Raw genomic sequence first — 12,104 nt, forward strand, 5'->3', positions numbered from 1 at the left:
AGTAAATCTTCTCAATTCACAAAGTAAAATATCCTGTCGAAACTCACTGGCTCGCCCTTCTCTCCCATTGGCCCATTGGGGCCAACACCTCCCGTATGACCAGGCTGACCGATGGCACCTGCAGGTCCAGCGGGTCCTCTTTCTCCTGTGGCACCCTGTACAGACAAAGGAATGTAACATTTTAGTTAGGTGAAGTATATTGAGGAAAACACAAAGGAGGAGGAAGGTGAAGGACAATGGAAAAATCACTTACAATTGGTCCTGCAACACCAGGAGGGCCCTCCCCACCCTTCAGACCAGCAGTACCCTAATAAGCCGTAAATGTAAGACAGTAGAGATAAGATATATTTCAAAAGAAATCCTAGAACAATCGCCATCTGTCTATTTGTACAAAGCCTGCTGTCATATTGGAACAGTTACTACAGTCACTTATGTAAAGGCAGCAGCAATAACAGCAGGGATTATAAGAAGATATTCTCTCAGATGTTCTGAGGTACGTTACCAGAGTGCCAGGTAAGCCTCTTTCTCCTCTGAATCCACGACGCCCAGCAGGACCACTCTTCCCGGGCAGCCCTGCGGGGCCCGGATCTCCCTGGAGACCAGAGAACACAGAAAGATGGATCTCTGTTTCCATAACTCTCTCACTCATTAGGAGTCATCCATCACTCTTTATAGGCACTGAGCCATGCTGGGAGCTCTATTCATATTGAATGAGCAGAAACATATGGAGTGTAATGAGCAATGTAACTTATAACTAGATGGATGTGTTTGGTGTGTTACTGTACGTAATGATGAGGATTTCAATGCTATCTTATCTAATGCTATATCTAACCTTGGCTCCCTCTTTGCCTGTGACTCCTGGCAGACCTTGCTCTCCAGGGGGTCCTGGGGCACCCGGATGTCCCCTGTCTCCAGTTGGGCCAGTCTCCCCAGTTTTTCCCTGGAATAGAAGATAAGTGAGACAGCTTTGTTAGATCAGATCAAACATTCATAAATGTTGCATAGCTTCATGGAACTGAACCAAGACCATGAAGCAGGAAGGCATTCTTCATTCAAGCCTGTATGATCGACCTACCTGTGGGCCAATCACTCCAGCAGGCCCGGGGGGACCAGTCTTTCCTTGAAATCCCTGTATGAAAAAACTTAAATATGAAAATGTTCTTTCCCACTGCTTATCAAACAACCAATTTCTATTCAGTGTATCTAGATATGGAAATTAATTTAAAGGCCAAGATAGGCCCTGTCCCAAATGTTGTCCTCACCCCACACTTGGGTGATGTGATGCTGCATAAAATGTCAGGTAGTAAGTCACTGTGAATTCTGCAGTAGCTCAGCACTGAGAGCAAACAGTGGCTCTTAAAACCACTTGAGTAATTAAATGACAAATGGGACACCCAGTGGTCTCACGGTCTTTGCTTATTTGTCATTTAAGGATTCAGAAGGGTGCTCTCAAGTCACATCAAATGTGTCACAAGTCCACATCAAGCACACCATTTGGGACATGACCATGGTTACCTTTCTATGAAGGGATTCTTTTTAAAATATGAACTGACTCACTGGCTCTCCCCGTTGGCCTGGGTGACCTGGCAACCCGTCCTTTCCTGGAGGGCCCTGAAAAGAAAGGACAAAAAAATGTTAGAGATATCCTTTCATTCTCTCAAAGAGTTTTCTTTCTTTACTGGTCACTTACGTTTGGTCCCTTTGGCCCAGCCTCTCCATCGCGTCCTTGTGGACCTTGAGGGCCCTGAAGCAGAGCAGAAGAAACACTGTTATTCATTTATCTCTGGCAATGAAAAGAAATGTGAAATCTCACATTAGTTTGTTAGATTGACTGTATAATATGAGGAGAATTGTAATAGATAATACATACTCTCTCTTCTGCGGCACCTTGTGGACCGTCATGACCAGCAGAGCCCTGAGCATAAGACAAAGAAAGAGACGTCACACAAATTTTAAACATATACCATACCACCTATTTAAAAGGAATTCTATAGGATCATTGTCTGTATGAGGATGGATTTCTTACCTTGGCTCCAGGCTTTCCTGTCGGTCCTCTTGCTCCTCTTCCCCCACGTGCACCCTACAACAACAGGAACCAAACACACAAATATGATTACAAAAAAATGCATGCTTAAAACAATTGTTCAATCAGTTATTATTGACTGTTCCCACAATGATCCCTGCATGTGTATGTAGTAAAACAATAGAGGTTTTACATTTCATTAGTATGCTTAAGACTTACATTTGGACCTCTTTCACCATCGGGACCAGTCTGTCCAGCCGGACCCTGTAAAGAAAGCATACAATAATGAGCACACACACACTGATGCGTGTAGTGTAGTCCCTCGGACAGTGTACCATTCCACCGGCCTCTTACCCTCTTTCCTTTCTCTCCTTCCACCCCAGCTGTTCCAGGAAAGCCCACTGATCCCTGTGGACCAACGCGAAGGTTAATCAATTACCACGTTCCATTCATTAATCAAACTCTACATTTAATTAACCACAAATTAACCTCTGAAGTCCCATTACCATAAATAAGCCAAATAATAATTGTAGTTTCGGATAAGCTATTAATAAAACAGCCTCTAAATGGCCATTAATCATCCTCTGTAAAAATGTAATATTGAAATATTAATATACCATGACTGAGACCTACGGCTTTCAGATTTCGGTAAAAAAAAAAATATAAAATCCGGTTATTGTTATTTCAATGATATTGCTTTACCTTAGAGCCTTGCCTGCCGGGATATCCAGGCAATCCTGGAACTCCAAGTTTGCCCTACACATGGAATGAGAAGTCAGGAAAATGAAGGCAAATAAAAATAATTGGAATATAAACAATGCCCATTAGACTAGAAGCTGCAATTACCTTTTCTCCAGCAATGCCCGCAGATCCAGGCTCTCCCATGGGTCCTGACTGACCCTTCAGCCCCTCTGGTCCATCTTCACCACGATTTCCAGGAGCCCCAGTATCACCCTGAGAAAGCACACACACAAGTTACTATTAAATCTACTATATATGCCATCTATAAATATACATTCTTCCATTTTCTGAAAAAATTTTGAGTGGTTATCACCATTTTTTATGTACATTTTTGGCAAAATACCTTTCCTCAACAAGCTGCATGAATGGAAAGACTCACTCTGTCTCCTTTGATGCCCATGTCACCCTTGGCCCCTGGAAAACCATCTTCACCCTGTAACGGACAAAAATAATTCAGTTATCCACAAATACCTTGAAATGACTCCACACAGATGTGCAGCATGAAAACATAGATGCATTCAAGAAACGACAGAGAAAGTCATACATCATGTGAAGCCACTATCAGTAAAGCACAGTGGTTTATCACTACACTGATATCTGAATGCATCTTCTGTTCCCTTGGCTTTGTTATGAGAAAACAAGTGGATTATGTTTTTTCTCTCACCTTCTCCCCCTTGCTACCCTTCAGTCCCCTCACTCCATCTGCGCCCTGTTAGAAAAGAACCAAATTTATCAGTGTGTGCCGCAGAGATCTCTGCAGATCTCCAAACCTCAGGTAGGCAACATTCACCTGAAAGGCAGAATCTCAGATAGGATGTCTTGACATGAATACCAACACTGACTGTTTAAAGTAATAAAAGTCACAGCTTGCAAAATGCTGTAGGTAAGACATACAGCAACAAATAAAAACACCATTGTGACAGAATATAGACACAGACGACAATAATCTGGATGACACCATCAGAGTAAATTTATGTTCTAGCAGGATAAATAATTTTTTTATTCCTTGACCACATGCTGAAGGCATCACACACTTTCACACAAACAAGCCCAGACAGGTTTCGTTTTCCTCCTTGTTGCGTTTTCGACTGTCCATCACGAGTGTTGCGCAGTGTCAAGGTTTTTCCGGGGAGAATTAAACTGGTCTACCTGAGCCAGTTGTCTGCCATTCACCCACAGTCGGACTGTCAATCAAAAGTCTGCCATCCTAGAGCGAATGTCTTTGAGTGTCTTTGGAGCTAACCGTACAAGCTGCGGTCTCAAAAGTGCTCACCTTGACTCCACGGGGCCCGGGATATCCAACCGGTCCTTGTGCTCCTGATAAACCCTGAACAGAAAAAGAGGCAATGTCAGTTTAGTGTTCAAGCAGTGAAGGCAAAGCACTGGATTTACATGAATGCTTGGTGATGATGATGCAGCGCAAGGCTACATTGGTGAAAATGAAACAATGACCGCACAATACCGATGGCTTGATTCAAGTGTGCAATTACTGTGATAGCGCATGCATAAAAGCACGCTGTTATGCTTTGTGAATGGTTTTAATTTAGCAATTGCAGCTGGAGCGCCTGTAACAAAAGGCTTCAGAGAGAGGGGACCATGAACAGGACAGCGCTTTTCTGCATGGTGCCGCATTTAGACTCTTGGCTCTCTCTGTTTCCTCTTTAAATTTTCACAGCTTATTCAGGTCAGTGGAGCAGCAGTGTGTGTGTGTGTGATTGTAACCCACCTGGTGTCCCTTCTCCCCAGGGGGTCCCTCTCTTCCAGGATGACCCTGTGATTTGAACAGGATAACCAGGTGTTAGCATGACAGCGGGCTGATTAGGGGACATACCGTTTCTGAGACAGCTAATGAGCCAACACAAAAGGCCAGGCCTGGACTAAGGATTCTGCATCATCGCTTTTTCAGCATTCTGTGCATGAAAATTATGCTGTGAAGATTTATTAGGAATGTTTGATGTAGTGAATGAAATTTGCCAATGCGCATGTGTCCGTATGCACCATAGTGCCCCCTGCTGGCTGGTAGAGATACTTAATAAATAAAACAAATTAAAATTCAGTCCTAATGGTAGTTTTAGAGAATAGTACTTACTGGAAGACCATCTATCCCTGAAAGGCCCTGCATTCCAGGTTTGCCCTCAGGGCCCTGTTTGAAGAAAAAAATAAAAAATAAATAAATAAATAAATAACAAACACGCACGCTCAATATAAAATCCTCTTATACCCAGCATGCCAGCTTGTTAAATGCAATCAATATCCATAATGTGCTTAGGCACATTTGAGAGAAGGTGTGTGTGTGTGTGTGTGTGTGTGTGTGTGTGTACATATGTGAAGTTTTGCTATTGATTATCTGACTAGCTTCATATGGAAATCTGAATAAAAGCACACACACTAAGATTCTCACTCACCCACACTCAACGCTTCTTTTCAAATGCTCATCTACTAAGGGGTCAAAGGTCAGTGCTTTAAAACTGAAATAAAGCAAGACTTGTAGAGTTTACCTTCTCTCCTGGCAGGCCTATAGGCCCCTGTGGACCAGGGAAGCCCTGAAAAAGTACACAATTCTTTATTCAAAGGTAAAAGTGTTAGATTTGTTCTACAGTAACAGTGCACATTTGCATTGCTGGCATGGCTTCATTAGGCAGTCCTGGAGTGTAGATAGATGTATACCTGTATGCCTGGGTTCCCCTGTTGACCTGGAGGTCCAGGTTCACCAGGTGGTCCCTGTAAAATAGTGAAAAAGTCATCAGTTTTGCAAGAGGATAATCATCATTCTGTAAAGACATTAGTTTAGGACTTTTCCTGCCTTCAAGCCCTACTGGGAAGTTTCTACTTAGTTTGAAAGTCTAATTATGTCTATGCGTTCATTTAAAATTTCATGTTTATTCTCTTTATTTCATACTTTTTTATTTGCTGCTATATTACCACAAAATCAAGAGTAAAGGATGTGCATTATTGGTGCTTTAACTATGTGTTTTAGCTCTCTCCAGCTGTCACTGAGAACGATGGGAAATATAGTTTTGCTGCGCAGGGCTGTCGCCTCATAAACTGGCAAAATGAGTAGTATTTTCTGTCAAGCTTTATAGCTGATTTTAATCAACAGCACAAAGTGCATACAAATTAAAATGTACAGTCAACATTCACAATGAAAATTCAACCCATAGAAAAAAAAATCAACTCAGTTTGTAAAAACAACAAGAATTAAACACTGAGAATGGGAGACTTACCCATATGGGTAATGGCCAACATATCTATATACTTTCATTGTAAGTGCATTTCTGTCAACACATTTTTAAAAACTGTGGAATGAGTCCAAATTTTATGTGGTAAGCCACAGATGTTGTCAATAAAGCTTAAGTTGTTTTTAACCCAGGATCATTCCTTTAATTACAACCAATATCAATTAGCTTCTCTTGTGATTCTTTAATTGACACATCCCCAACTCTGAAAACTGGGGCTCAAAGCAATTGTAGAGTTCCAACTAGTAATTAAACCATTGTGGTATAATTCATTTGCTATCTTCTTGCTATCATTTCAACATGACTTAACGGCAGCATATGTCAGTTGAAAAGATGCAGGCTTGAGGTCACCTTGCTCTACAGTTCTCAAGGGATCTGTTACCCTGTCTGCCAGTGCAACAGACCCTCCACAAGTTATTTCTCAGTGGTTATATCTGACATGTTGTTTCGATCAACCATACTAAACCTTTCAGTGCTCTTTTCTTGAATTTATATGTCGGCCGACATTGTGTAATACATGCATGGAAAACTTCATAGTAGACCCACCAAGTTGCCCTTTGCCCCTTGAACACCATTGACGCCTTGAATTCCCTAAAAGCAAAACAAAAGGTTTTGTTTCACAGTAATGCAGCAGTTAAACATCCTAACAACACCACAGCACCTCTATTCATTTTGTACATGAAAACTAGCCATTATGTAAATATGAAGGATGGGCAATTGTCTTACTTGCTGCCCAGGTGGACCAGGTGGCCCTCTTGGCCCCAGAAGTCCTCTTAGCCCCTGTAAAGAACAACAATCAGAAACTTATCAGAAACTCCCATTAACGTTATGAAGGTCAATTGAGTTAATGATCGAATAGTATATAACTGCAGATTACAGCTGGTATATGCACAAGGGTGTACATCTGTTTAGGCTGTGTTGATGTGTATGTGAACATATGTGTGCAAACCTCTTATTTCCTCTAGTGTGTGTGTGTGTGTGTGTGTGTGTGTGTGTGTGTGTGTGTGTGTGTGTGTGTGTGTGTATGGCTGGCATGCGTGTTTTGTTTTTGTCAGTCTTGGTCTTTGTACACCGGCCAAGCCACCTGTTCTAGAGCTACATCTGTGATCTCCAGGGAGGTGATTGATATGGAAATATAATCATGCAGGCCAGGATTTCATCTCTTCCTTTCGCCAATCTCCCAGCTCATCTATCTCCATCCCCGCATTTATCTCCACAGCATCTCTCTCTCTCGGCAGGCACCGTGCTGTAATGGTTCTCAAGTCCCTTACTACTCTGGGTGATCCATTTAAACAGCCAGAGCCCCAATGGATCACAGCTCACCTGCCGAGACTTAAATGGTGCTTGAGCCACCATTAATCAGGCTGTGCCAAGCAGGAACACGAGGCTGCCCATGGGATGTCAGAGACGTGTATGTGTTTATGCGCTCATGTGCAAGTGTATCTGTCTGTGGGTTGGGTCGTGTCACTCACAGGTTCTCCCGGTTGCCCTCTTGGTCCAACAGGTCCATCCGAACCCTGTGATAGGAAATGGCAATTAACATTTCAGATTAGTTTGCCAATATAATCATCTTCATTGTGGTAGGAAAAAAATAAGTGAGATCCTGATTTTAAGTCTTTGAGGAAGGATGTCAGAAGGGTTATGTATGCAAAAATATTCCCATTCTTGAAAGCTGTGATCAATGTGAATCGTTCCTGCATACATTTTTCAACTTTGCATAATGAGAACATCCCACACAGTGCAAGGCTTGTCTCTTTCATGCGATTTGTGAGTACACACCTGGGGCAGTGCAGGGGATCTTTAAATGGATTATTAGTAATCTGATAAAAGACTCATTTAGGGAGTTGCACAAAGCACAGAAAAACAGGATAGAAGTAAAGGCAAATCTGTAGTACCTTATGACCAGGCTCTCCAGGTGGACCTTGGGGTCCTGGTTTTCCCCTGTCTCCCTAAGGAATGTTCACATGAGAGTCACATTTGAGATACGGCACACAATATGAATTCTAAATTAGATTTATTAAAAGTGAAGTGGAGCGTTTAGACACATCTAAGAGCCACTCTTGAATGAGCAGTAAACAGACTGTGTGATTTGATTAAGCAATTTGGTGTTCTTTACGCACTCTGTGTCCTTTGTTCCCTGGAAGACCAGGTAGTCCATCAAAGCCCCTGTCACCCTGCAAAAAAAGAAAAAGATCCATGAGCAAGATCGACAAATCAGCCTTTTCAAACACACACTCAACCAGCACACTGCATTAGCTAAACAGAACTCTTGTTCTTTCACAATGTCAAATGCTTTGCTTCGAACACACAAATGCACAGATGTGAGTAGTGACTATGGGACAGAGGTGTGTGTGGCATGTGGCAGGGTCTGACAGGCCGTCTCAGAGGAACCTTCCCATCTGCTGCGATTCTCAGCCCGCATCCGGTGCTGGGACTCAGAGAGCTGCGGGAGTACCTCACACTTCCTCATCAAACACGCTGCTGTTGTGCTAACTAGCTCTGCATGATTTATTTACTGACGGGTCCTGCAGCTGGACAGGACTGAATGCTTGCTATTGTCAGTGCACACAATAAAACACAGCTCTCAATAGCAAACAGTTCCATCAATGATCAGAACGATTAGGGTCAAATTAAAGTTTCTGCTGTTCCTTTTAGCTCTGGCAGCTGAATATACAATTTGAGTACACACACACACACAAGCTAATCACAAACAAAAATTGGATATTTGTGGTGATTGCCCATGCAAAACTCACCAATGTATAGAGAGCTGCGGGAATGAGTTCTAAAACCCAGAAATGATCATTCCTGCAATTCTGGTTATATCACCCTGAAGTCAGTGGGTTTTATAATGGGTTTTTGGTTGAAGGCCTGAAATAAGGTCTGTGGTTAACACAAGCTTAAAATATCTTCATGTTTATTCTACAATATAAAATACTTTAGTAATACCTCACTCATGTTTTTTTAAGCTTTTAAGTGTCTTGAAAATGGCGGTTGGTAAAAAGTGGCTAAATGAGAGTACAGAAATTGCCGAGAACATTAAACATCATCACACCGAATAGGAAGACTTACCTACTCACTAGTCCATAGTCCTTGTGTTTATAGAATTGTAGCTTTTAAATAAAGATTTAAAGAGTTGTATGAAGCTTAGTGGTGGTACATTAAAGTCATGTGACTGTATATTAGGCTTATATAAGTGTTTATTAGTTGTGTTTAAGATTAACTTGATGAACAAAATGTGTAGAATCATTGACTTTTGTTGTCACAAAGCTTGTTTTTTGCAATAATCCAAAAACCAGTGACAAAAAAAAAAAAATCTACTGGCTTTTTGTTGAGGGAACCAGGGTGATGCTAACTTTTGGATTGGCCTTCAAAAATACATCATCCCTGAAGAACTCTTTTGTGGTTGGTTGCTAGGGCATTGCTGTGCAGTTGCTAAGGAGTTTCTTGCTTCTTGCCATTTCAAATGAGATATGTACTGAGGTTTAATATTAAGCATTAGGGTGGGTGTTCAAATCCCTAACCTAAATATGAGCAATAGTAGTAGTGACTTGCCCTAGCAAATTACCATAGGTTAAAGTCAGATTTGTAAACAGAGAGAAGAAGCTTGAATTGAAGAGGAAGCTGATATATATGGTAGAATACAGCCACAGTCCTTATTATTGTGCATGGCCTGTCCTATTGGGACTATATGGTGAATCACCTTTGCTCCTGTCTCTCCAGGAGCCCCTCGACCTCCATCTGCCCCTGATCGGCCCTGCAAGGTGAAACACAGAATACCACTTCGTCATCATATTCTGTGCACTGCTTTATGCAATATTCATGAAGCAAAAAACACAGCACATCAATAAGAAAACTGTTATCACCCAATTCATATTCATGATGAGGTTAATTAAATGGATCAGACTTGAACTTTGATCACTCTTCCATTGATTTTTTTTTTTTTTTTACACTGCGTGTGAAATGTTCAATCTTACCCTTTTTCCTGGTTTCCCATTAAGACCAGCAGGACCTGGCAACCCACGTGGCCCCTGAAAAGAGAAGAATAAGAATCAGACAGAGAGATGATTTTAAAAGCTACTGAGGGAATATAAAAGGAAATGTCCTCACCAGATGCCCAGGCTCTCCACTGTCCCCTTTTAGTCCACTGGGACCTGGAAGACCCTGTGACAAACATACATTTCAAAGACAGAAAGTATCCACTGAATTCAGTAAACCCAAAAAACAATCTGAATTTGAAGTAGATAGCATGAGCTGTGCTAAAAAAAAAAAAAAAAAAAAAAAATTGGAAAACTGGAAAAGAGAGAACAAAGATTTCTTACCACGGGGCCTGGCCTCCCTGTGAGACCTAATGGACCTGGAGGGCCCTTCAATGATAGCTAGAAGCAAATAAAAATCAAAACAAACAGAAAAAGTTTCACATTTTTCCTCATCCTTAACCTGCATTTATACTTGTATTTGTACAGAATTTGTAACATTTCTATATTGTCCAAGATTTAAAAATTACCTATTCTCAAACCTGACTTTAAGCTGATCATAGATTATAAACAACTACTTACTGGGATAATACACTATAACACCATACAATATTACACAACATCTATATCTTTTTAATTCCTGAGCAGATTTTGTGTGTTGGTGCACTGTAAAAAAAAAAATAGTTACATTAATAGTTATAGAATATATAATAGAAAGCAATTATTTTACACTGTAATAATATGCACTTTTTTACATACAGGATAAGTTACAGTACATTCCAAATTTCATTATTTTTGGTGTCAGTGGTTTGTTGAAATCCCTAAACCTATATACGAGCATTATTCAAAGTGATGCTTTTATAAGCAAACACCACTGATTGTACAGTCATGATAAATGAGTGAAGGGGACAGATGTAAGATCCAAAGACAGTTTGGTTTGGGTGTCTTACTTTGGTCTGTTGTAAGATGGCTTGAGCCTGTGCCTCTTGAGCAGATATCACAGGTCCCTTCTGAGAGTCTCCTCCATACTGGAACTGAGTGCAAAAAAAGAGATTTCTAACTAAATAATTTACTTACATTAAGTAAGTCACTATTAAAGATACATTTTAACATGTTTAGCACACAAATAAATAGAAAGCTACTGAATGCCATTAAGTCTGATTATATCACAGCTCCACCATGTGGCCAAAAAATGCTATTGAGGCCCAGGCCTCATGTTTTGTGATGTAAAATTGTAATTATATTCCTCTGGCAAACAACTTCTGCTAATGAGATGCAAGTGGTTTAAATGTGTTACTGAAGGATTGACTTCATCTTACGGGTAACATAAGCAAAGTGCCTGGAGGGCCTGGTATCCCATCAGCGCCAGGCAGCCCTGGACGTCCCTCAGGACCCTTGTGGGAGGAGAGACAATTAAGTTAATTAATTGAAGTAGCTTTTCTGTACATGCATGTGTGCACAATTGTGTCTGCAATACATACTTGACAAAACAGTTGCAAAAGCAACAGCGTTCTTCGTTTATTCCCTATCCATTGGCTTGATTCCTGAATGCAGCCTAACACTTAATGAATTTTTTTTTTTTTTTTTTTTTTTTTTTTACGTGTTGCCTATATCAAAGCCTACTGTGCTCATTTGCCTGGTGTAAAACATTTAAGAGCTCAGCCAATCAAAGCTGTCAGTCAACAGTTCTCTCCCAACAACACAGAACTTCAACCTTCAAAAGAAAAGATAAAACCTGCGGCTGGAATATTTTCCTTTGCTTTTCAGCTTCGGAAATGTTATAAGACCTCTATAGATATACAAGGCCAAAAAGAGCTTACATCTCAAGTGACACACTTTCTCAGCCTAGTCTGATGTTTTTACTAAAACTCAACTCTTTTGTGAAGCTGACACCCCAGAGAAGTTAATGCACAACCAGCCAGAGGCACTAAACTGAGCAGAGACAAAAGAATAATCTATCTTCATCCCTACTGTCAGAGGTAGATGATGAATTCAGGCTCTTTACTGCAGTTAGAAGTCTGCGGTCTGTCGTACCATACTAAGGGATCGTGTGTAAAGAGTGAGTCATGCTACAAGAACAGACACACTGTACACCATAAATTAGCTCAAACTATCAGATGAGTCATGGCT

The 12,104-nt window shown here is 41.0% G+C and overlaps 1 pseudogene; it reads right to left on the reverse strand.

Annotated features, from left to right (window-relative positions):
• LOC109075916 overlaps positions 1 to 12,104 on the reverse strand; it is a 47,631-nt pseudogene that overhangs the window by 10,615 nt on the left and 24,912 nt on the right.

Source organism: Cyprinus carpio, chromosome A3, assembly GCF_018340385.1.
Source record: "Cyprinus carpio isolate SPL01 chromosome A3, ASM1834038v1, whole genome shotgun sequence".
NCBI lineage: Eukaryota > Metazoa > Chordata > Actinopteri > Cypriniformes > Cyprinidae > Cyprinus > Cyprinus carpio.